The sequence below is a fragment of the Triticum aestivum genome, chromosome 7B, assembly GCF_018294505.1.
Source record: "Triticum aestivum cultivar Chinese Spring chromosome 7B, IWGSC CS RefSeq v2.1, whole genome shotgun sequence".
Classification (NCBI taxonomy): Eukaryota; Viridiplantae; Streptophyta; class Magnoliopsida; order Poales; family Poaceae; genus Triticum; species Triticum aestivum.
The window spans coordinates 677,683,662-677,693,428 of NC_057813.1; the positions used below are offsets into that span (position 1 = coordinate 677,683,662).

The 9,767-nt window shown below is 40.4% G+C and overlaps 1 pseudogene; it reads left to right on the top strand.

The window, feature by feature from the left end:
* Nucleotides 1-4,947: 4,947 nt before the first annotated feature.
* On the top strand, nucleotides 4,948-8,631 carry LOC123161855 (ethylene-responsive transcription factor ABI4-like; annotated as a pseudogene).
* Nucleotides 8,632-9,767: the final 1,136 nt, after the last annotated feature.

Here is a 9,767-nt window from a genome sequence, read left to right on the forward strand (position 1 = left end):
ATCTCTATATCATTATCATTACTAGGTTGAGCATCAACATGAACATCATCATTAACATTAACAGTGGGTTCATGTTCATCACCAGATTGTGTCTCGTCATCAGAAATAGAAATATCATTGAGATTCTCAGGTGTGTCTATAACAGGTTCACTAGGAGCATGCAAAGTCCTATAATTTTTCTTTTTATTTTTATTACGATGACTAGGTGCATCAAAATTAATTCTCTGAGAATCTTTCTCAACTTTCTTAGGATGACCCTTAGGAAACAAAGGCTCTTGGATCATTTTACCACCTCTAGTCATAACCCTATCAACATTATTATTATTCTTACTATTCAACTCATTGAGAAAATCATCCTGTACCTTAAGTACTTGTTCTACTTGAGTTTTAATCATGGAAGCATGTTTACTAATAAGCTTCGGATCATTAACAGTTCTACTCATGTAATCACACAAGCAGTCAAGCATGTAAGCATTACGTTTCAATTGTCTACTAACATAAGCATTAAATTTTCTAGTTTAACAATAAAATTATCAAACTCATCCAAGCATTGACTAGCAGACTTATTATGAGGAATATCACCTTTCATCAAATCTATAGAGAGAATTTACCTCTACTTATCTGTGTCGGGTTATCAAGATCATGTATTTCTTCAATAGGCGGTAAATTCTTAACATCTTCAGCTTTAATACCTTTTTCTTTCATAGATTTCTTTGCCTCTTGCATATCTTCAGGATTAAGAAATAGAATACCTCTTTTCTTTGGAATTGGCTTAGGAGTTGGTTCAGGAAGTATCCAATCATTATCATTACTCAGTATATTATTCAATAGCAACTCAGCCCGCTCAACAGTTTTTTTCCTGAAAACACAACCAACACAACTATATAGGTGGTCCCTAGAAGCATCAGTTAGTCCATTATAAAAGATATCATGTATTTCATTTTTCTTGAGAGAATGATCAGGCAAAGCATTAAGTAATTGGAGAAGCCTCCCCAAGCTTGTGGGAGACTCTCTTCCTCAATTTGCACAAAGTTAAATATTTCCTGTAAGGCAGCTTGTTTCTTATGAGCAGGAAAATATTTTGCAGAGAAGTAGTAAATCATATCCTGGGGACTACGCACACAACCAGGAGCAAGAGAATTAAACCATAACTTAGCATCACCCTTTAATGAGAAATGAAAAAATGTAAGGATATAGTAATAGCAGATTTTTTCCTCATGAGCAAATAGGGTGGCTATATCATTCAATTTAGTAAGATGTGCCACAAAAGTTTCAGATTCATAACCATGGAAAGGATCAGATTCAACCAAAGTAATTAACTCAGGATCGACAGAAAATTCATAATCCTTATCAGTAACAAAGATAGGTGAAGTAGCAAAATTAGGATCATATTGCATTCTAGCATTTGAATACTTTTCTTTCCACTTGCATAATAATTGTTTAAGATCATCTCTATTCTTACAAGCAAGAAAGTAACTAGCTACCTCACCATCCATAACATAGCCCTCAGGCATAACAGGAAGTTCATATCTAGGAGAGCTAGGTCTAACAGGTGTTTCAAAGTTTTTAGTTTCAATAATTTCATCAGTTTCGGAGATATCGTCATCTTCAGCATAATTAGTAGTTCTAACTCTAGCAAGATGTTCATCAAGTAATTCACCCAGTGGCACAGTTTTATCAAGCAAAGTAGTAGCATCATAAGCATCATTCATAGCAGAAGTAGCATCATCAGTAACATGCGACATATCAGAATCAATAGCAAGTGTAGGTGTCGCAAGCTTACTCAAAACAAAAGGTGAATCAAGTGCAGAGCTAGATGGCAGTTCCTTACCTCCCCTCGTAGTAGAGGGAAAAATCTTGGTTCAAGTATCTTTCAAGTTCCTCATAGTGATCAACAGATATAAATCCCAAGTGACTCAGATAATAGATCTATTCTCCCCGGCAACTGCGCCAGAAAATGGTCTTGACAACCCACAAGTATAGGGGATCACAACAATTTTCGAGGGTAGAGTATTCAACCCAAATTTATTGATTTGACACAAGGGGAGCCAAAGAATGTCTCAAGTATTAGCAGCTGAGTTGTCAATTCAACCACACCTGAAAGACTTAATATCTACATCAAAACGTTTAGTAGCAAAGTAATATGGAAGTAATGGTAACGGTGGCAAAAGTAACAATAGCAGTTTTGTAGCAATCTTAATAGTGGCAACGAAAAAGTAACTAAGCAAAGATCAATATGTGAAAAGCTCGTAGGCAATGCATCAATAATGGATAATTATGTCGGATGGCATTCATCATGCAACAATTATAACCTAGGGTGGCACAGAACTAGGTCCAATTCATCAATATAATGCATGCATATATTCCGAATATAGTCATACATGCTTATGGAAAAGCACTTGCATGGCATCTTTTGTCCTACCCTCCCGTGGCAGCGGGGTCCTAATGGAAACTCAGGGACATTAAGGCCTCCTTTTAATAGAGAACCGGACCAAAGCATCAGCACTTGGTGAATACATGAACTCCTCAAACTACGGTCATCACCGGGAAGTGTCCTGACTATTGTCACTCTGGGGTTGCCGGATCATAACACGTAATAGGTGACTATAACTTGCAAGATCGGATCAAGAACACAAATATATTCATGGAAACATAAAGGGTTCAGATCTGAATTCATGGCACTCGAGTCCTAGTGACAAGCATTAAGAATAGCAAAGTCATAGCAACATCAATCTCAGAAGATAGTGGGTACTAGGGATCAAACCCTAACGAAACTAACTCGACTACATGATAAATCTCATCCAACCCATCACTGTCCAGAAAGCCTACAATGGAATTACTCATGCACGGCGGTGAGCATCATGAAACTAGTGATGGTGGATGGGTGATGATGACGATGGCGACGGATTCCTCTCTCCGGAGCCCCGAACGGACTCAAGATCTGCCCTCCCAATGAAGAACAGGAGGAGGTGGCGGCTCCGTATTGTAAATGCGATGAATCCTTCTCTCTTATTTTTTTCTCCATGAACGTGAATATATGGAGTTCGAGTTGAGGTCGGTGGAGGTCCAGGGGGGCAACTAGGCAGGGGGCGCGCCCTAGGTGGGTTGGCGCGCCCTCCATCATTGTGGACAGCCGGTGGGTCCCCTCCAAAAAATTCTCCGTGTAAGTTTCAGGTCATCCCGATAACCTATATTTCTGCACAAAAATAACACCATGGCAATTCTGCTGAAAACAGCGTCAGTACGGGTTAGTTACATTCAAATCATGCAAATTAGAGTCCAAAACAAGGGCAAAAGAGTCTGGAAAAGTAGATACGATGGAGACGTATCATATACCTTTAGTGGTGCTGCTTAAATGAGTACAATGTGATTAAGACTTTTAAAATTGTACTCTATTGGACAATGTTATTTGTTCATCTTTTAGGAAGTGTTTATCAATATGGCTTGTACAAATAAATTATCAAATCTTTATCCTAAAAAAGGCATAATTAAATTCTTCACTACAATTGTGATATTTTATTTAACAAAAAAATTGTATTGTTTCCTAGCCATAATGAGAACAAGCAGGAAATCATAAAAAGTTAACCATTTCAAAATTTGAGCACAATAATTAAAATGGTGCCCTCGCATATGCGAGTAACACTTTGCAAGTGTCATCTAAACGGAAACTTGGTAATAATCTATTGGGTAATGAAGCATTAAAATAAAAAAAATCTACGAACACCCAAGATCTATCAGGGAGAAGCATAGCAACGAGAGGGGAGAGTGTGTCTACGTACCCTTGTAGACTGTTAAGCGGAAGCATATATCACAGGGTTGTTGATGTAGTCATACTCTTCATGACCCAACCACGATCCAAACCGATGAAGTACCGAACGGACGACCTCCGTGTTCGGCACACGTATGGATCAATGACGTCTGCTCCTTCTTGATCTAGCAAGCAAGGGAGGATAAGTAGATGGGATTGTCGGTAGCACAACGGCGTGATGGTGATGGTTGTGGAGTGATTCCAGCGAGGCTACGCCGAACGCTACTGAAACAATGAAGACGGAGGAGTTACGAAGTAACGGGAGAGGGGGGGGGCAAGGGCTTGTGTGTCCTCTTGGGAGAGCCCCCTCCCCTCTATATATATATATAGGTGGAGGGGCGTGGTGGCCAGCCCTCGAAGCCCTAGGGGCGCACCAATGGGGAGGAGTTGGACTCCTAGTCCAATTCCCTCCTTTTCCGTACACAGGTGGACTTTCCACCTCTCCCAAGCCACATGGGCCTTGAGAGACTTGTGCGCCTGGCCCAATAAGGCAGGGCGTCTTCCCTCAGCCCATGTTGGACCTTGGAACATGGTGGAACCCTTGGCGGACTTTCGGACTCCTCCAGAAGTTTCCAAAACCTTCTGGAAGCTTTTTCCGGAACCCTGAATGCAACTTTCCATATATAAATCTTTACCTCCGGACCTTTCCGGAGCTCCTAGTGATATCCGGGATCTCATTCGGGACTCTAAACAACATTTGGTCACCAACATGCATATCCCAATATTACTCTAGCGTCACCGAACGTTAAGCGTGCGGACCCTACGGGTTAGAGAATCATGTAGACATGACCGGGACACCTCTCTGGTCAATAACCAATAGCAGAATCTAGATGCCCATATTGGTTCCTACATATTATGGGACGGAGGGAGTAGGAGATATACAACCAAAACAAAAGTGAAAAGTAACAATGCAAGCTTTATGTGCACGCCATCATATGTATTTTTTGTTGGTGTTCATAACCACTCTCCATTCCTGGTGAGGCAGTGTGGTTCCAGTGAAGCTGAAACATACGTACGCGACGCACGGCATGATGCCGGATGGGTAAGCTGCGCAAAACCGCTATTAAAGTCCATCATCTTGCACACATCCGGCATCCACCTCAAAGGGCATCCACCTCCGTTCGACTGTCGTAAAGGCCATGGCAGCCGCAGCGGCGGGGGAGAACATCAAGTTAACTGGAGTGAGAAAGAAGGGGGAGGGCAAGTTCGTGGCAACGATCAAGCACCCGGTGACGAAGGCACAGTTGTGGCTAGGGACGTACTCTTCCCCGAGGTCACCGCGTGCGCCTACGACCTCGCGGCCAGGGAGCTGAAGGGAATAAAGACAAATCTCAACTTCCCCTACCCTCCGCCGGCCAGACTAGTTAAGGAGGTGATCGTTGCACCGAGGCACTGCAGCCATGGCCACGACACACCGCTTTTTGAAGTCACTATAAGGGAATCATGGAACATCTCAACCAGCCCACTTGTTTGAGTAGGCATTATTGCTATTTTTATGAGTAAGGAAGCTTTCATGTGAAAAACAAATAATGTTTACACAAGAACAACAATAAGTACACTCCACAAACCAAGGAATTAAGAGAGTGAACGGTTGTACAAATCGGGTGAAGGAATCAACCCAAAATTAAACAATCAATTGACCACTTCACCATTCTGTAAGTTAAATTGGCGCTTAACTTGGAGAGCGGCATTTTGGCTCCTAGGTGCATATGCACCCATTGTCGAAATACACATTTTGGAAAGTTGAAAAATTCGGAACAAAAATCCCGTGTGTATATTCGGACATTTTATGTGCGTTCACAAGGTTTCCGCGAAAAACGATGTTTTTTGTGGCTTGTGTAAAAAAGATAAAGAAATGCCTCGTGAATAGTTAGAATGAAGCATCAGAAATTGTCTTTTTACACAAGCCACAAAAAACGTCGTTTTTCACCGAAACCTTGTGCACGCACATAAAATGTCCGGATATACACGTGGGATTTTTGTTCCGAATTTTTTAACTTCTCGAAATGTGTATTTTGACAATGGGTGTATATGCACCTAGGAGCCAAAGGCAATTACTGTTTAACTTGTTATATTACAACATGGGCAGATTCGGTGTCAGAATATGGTGCCCACAAATATTTGGAACGCAGTCCACAACCTAGTCCAGCACACATCTAGTCTTCATGTCCACTATAGTCAATATATAAATAAATCGAGACACTTCCACTGTAAAAAGTTAAAAACAGATGAAAACATTCGCAATACAACTAGGCCATGAGAAATTGAGAAAAACCTTAGTCACGAATTCAATGCCACTGGTGGCGGCAAAAGCAGCTGAGCGAGCATGCGGAACAATGGAGGGTTGGTCTGTGAGGTAGTGAGTGGAGTTCAGCAGCTGCAGGTGACATGAGATCGTGTGTTGTCGCTTGGTGTGAGCTCACGGCTATTGTGTAAAACTATTGTTGAACTATCTGTATAATACTTTTGGTAAATTCTCATCCAATATGCCAGAATTATGATGCATCAGGACTTCAATAACTATTTGTAACACGGTTGACAGAAAAAAATTGCTACCCATTGTGATGTTGTCTATGATTGCCCCCATATTGGTCAATTACTCAAATCCTAGATCCGCCGCTTTATTACAATCCTATTCTAGCTACAAAAAACTTGCTTCATATATCCCATAACGGTACAGCCAGGATACTAAAATAGCAGCCAGTGGCAAAAAAGAAAGATGTTAATCATACCTACTCACATTGCAAATACGAAAATCACTTGATTGATGAAGGGGTACAAAATTTTAACATGTTTTTTGAGGGACATGTTGTGTCCATAAAATATGCTAGCAGTATTATTTGAAGATGAAGGACACGTTGATTCTACAAAAATCCCTTGATGGAATCGTAATGAACACAGCCATCCTAGGATTGAGATTATCAGTTCGATAAAATATACCCATCGTAGCCTTGCATTTACTGGTCAGTAGGAAAGCAGGTTGCTAAATTAATAACAACGGATAACTGACACATTTAGCTCAAATTAAAGCAACAGAGACTAACACAAGAAAGTAAACTGAAGAGGGGGCTTACCTGCGCCTCATTGTTCTCCTCCACCTCCTCCTGCGGCGGCTCCTCCAACTGCTTCATAAATACCAAAAAAAAGATAACTTGTTAGTTAGTACCAAGTTCAACCTGTGCAAATGCAAACTTAAGCATGTTAACACTAATATAACATGGGCATGATTTATGTAAGGTAGTCTCAGTCCTAGGATGGTTGGTCCATCAATTAATTCCTAGTTTTTTATTCATGATTTAATCATATGAAAAAGTATAATGATGAAGCACTTTAATAAATTCACAGCCAAACAAGATGAGAAATCTATCTATTACTCCCTCAGTCCCAAAATAAGCATCGCTGCTTTGGTATAATGGCCAAATGTCTCTATTTTTTGTTGGATTTTCTGGAATATTGTTCCTTTTTCCTCTCTATTGTGCTTTTAGCCTATACTCCCTCCGTCCCAAAATAAGTGTCGCTGATTTTATGAGGCAATGCTGAACTGCTATTCCCATCTTGTTATGTGAAATGTATAGCTAATGGGTCCGTCATTATGGCATTCCCTATGATGACAATTTTATTAAAAGATGAAGGCTAATTTGATCCTACTAAAACAATTCAATGGCATCATAATGAGCCAAACCATCCTATGATTGAGGTCGCCAATTCGATCAAATATGCCCATCGTAGAGCCTTGCATTTGGTGTTCAGAAGGAAAGAAGGAAAGCGGGATGGTAATTACCAACAAAGAATACAGTTACTCACTTGCATCGAAGTATGAGAGACACAAGAAACTAAATGGAGAGAGAGCTTACCAGAGGCTCATCCTCCTCCTCCTGCTCTGCCTGCATCACCTCCTACAAATACTCATAAATATCAAAATAATAATAATAATAATAATAATAATAATAATAATAATAATAATACAGTTACACACTTGCATGAAAGCATGAGAGCCTACCACAAGAAAGTACAGAGAGAGGGAGCTTACTAGAGGCTGATCCTCCTCCTCCAGCCCCACCTGCAGCAGCTCCTGCAAATACTCAAATAAAAAATGTGTTACTTTGTACCCACTTCAACCTGTGCAAACACAAACTAAAGCATGTCAAGACTAATATAACAGGGACATGCTTAATGTATCCAGGGTAGAGTCTCAATCCTAGGATGGTTGGTCCACCAACTAAGTCCTAAATTTCTATTCGTACTGTAGTCATATATAATAGGCAGTATAATGATGAAGCATTTCAATAAATTCACAGCCAACAAGATGAGGAATCTATTATGTACTAAAATCACAAAAGGTGAAAGAAAAATATTCTAGAAAGTCCAACAAAAATTAGAGACATCTACGCATTTATGTACTGCATACCCAATTAACCGTTAAACAACAGCCATTGGATCCCACATCACCGCCTCCACCGCCGCCCAAGCTGTAAGTTTACTTTCCCTTCCCCTTTGAAGCGCCCGCCCGCAAAACGCCACCGGTGCCAGCATATCCTTTCCTGCACATGCCGCTTCCGGCACGAGCACGGCTCGACCTGCAGCCGGCGCACGTTCACGCACCAGCTCCACAGCCACAGCAGCCGATCCGACGGATGGAGATCGTGGCGCATGCAGAAAGCTGCTTAAGCTCCTCAAGTGAACCCCTAGGGGCTCCGTCTCGCCACCTGGTGTTCAAGAAACCCAAGTTGTTCGTCGTTCCCGTCACTCCTAGTGCTCCAACAGAAGGGACTGATGATAATTTCACCAAGCCGTGGTATTTCCCCGATTCTCCTACTGTTTAGCCTCGGCTGTGCGCAATAGGCACCGAGATACCATATCCGTGTGCCATCATAATCCAGAGGCAATCTGAATATATATATCATTTAAGTTACAATGTATTTTCATTGTTGTTCTCATGTGTCGCTGCCATGTATTGGGTTTACTGTGCTGTTGTTTATCACCATGTTATTTCCTTCTACCAATCATGTAATCTTTTCACTCTTGTCTTGTGTTTTGTTTTGGTGTGGGTGCACTCTTGTCTTATGTTACCATAATGTATTTTGAATGCAAATCATATAATCAGGTTAGTCCATTAGTTAATCATAATTGATTTGAGGTGAAGGGAGAAAATATTTCTCAAACACCGATGTTGTTACAAGTTTTGATGCAAAGCAAAGAAGTATGAAATATGCAAATTCCAAATTCAGGAAATCGTACTCAAGTATCGAACAACCCTGAAAATCATAAAAGTCCATACTCATGTCATCCAAGCGCCAGGTTGTTGTAGTATATCATGAACAAAGTTTGTTGTAACCTTTATAACTGAACTATAAATGGCCACTAACATTCAAATCCCAGGCGGCTTCATTTGTCGATGTCATGAAGGCAGCATGAATGTTGATCTTTATCTAGATTTCTCGAGGGATCACGGCCCTGAATACCGGTACATCGATCAGTCCTAACAGTATTAGATTTATCCAAATGTATAGAAAACTATAGTAATTAACTCGTGTGGTGATATCTAAAGTAGTGGAAGGTCTTCGGTATATTAATTTTATGTAATAAAAATAATATTTAAAAATGTACAGTGGTGATCATTGTACGACCATATTTAAAGTACGAAGTTATTAGTTCTCTTAACATGAAATATTTTTATAATAATATTTGTGTCATTCTGTTGTAGTACTTATCTCTTGGATTTGCAGTATAGCATATCTTATTTTCGTGCATGTACAAGATCTTGTTGCATCATGAAATTACTAGTGATTTTAGGTATTTTCCGATTGCGTTATTCCAGGGATTCGGATTGCAAATGTAGTTGATCTAATACGACGCACATCTAGATGTATTACACATGCCTTGTGTAAGGTTAGTCTAAGAGAAGTTTAGAGGATAACCGATGATGTTCTTGAAAGATTCAGTCCTACTGGGTATGGAG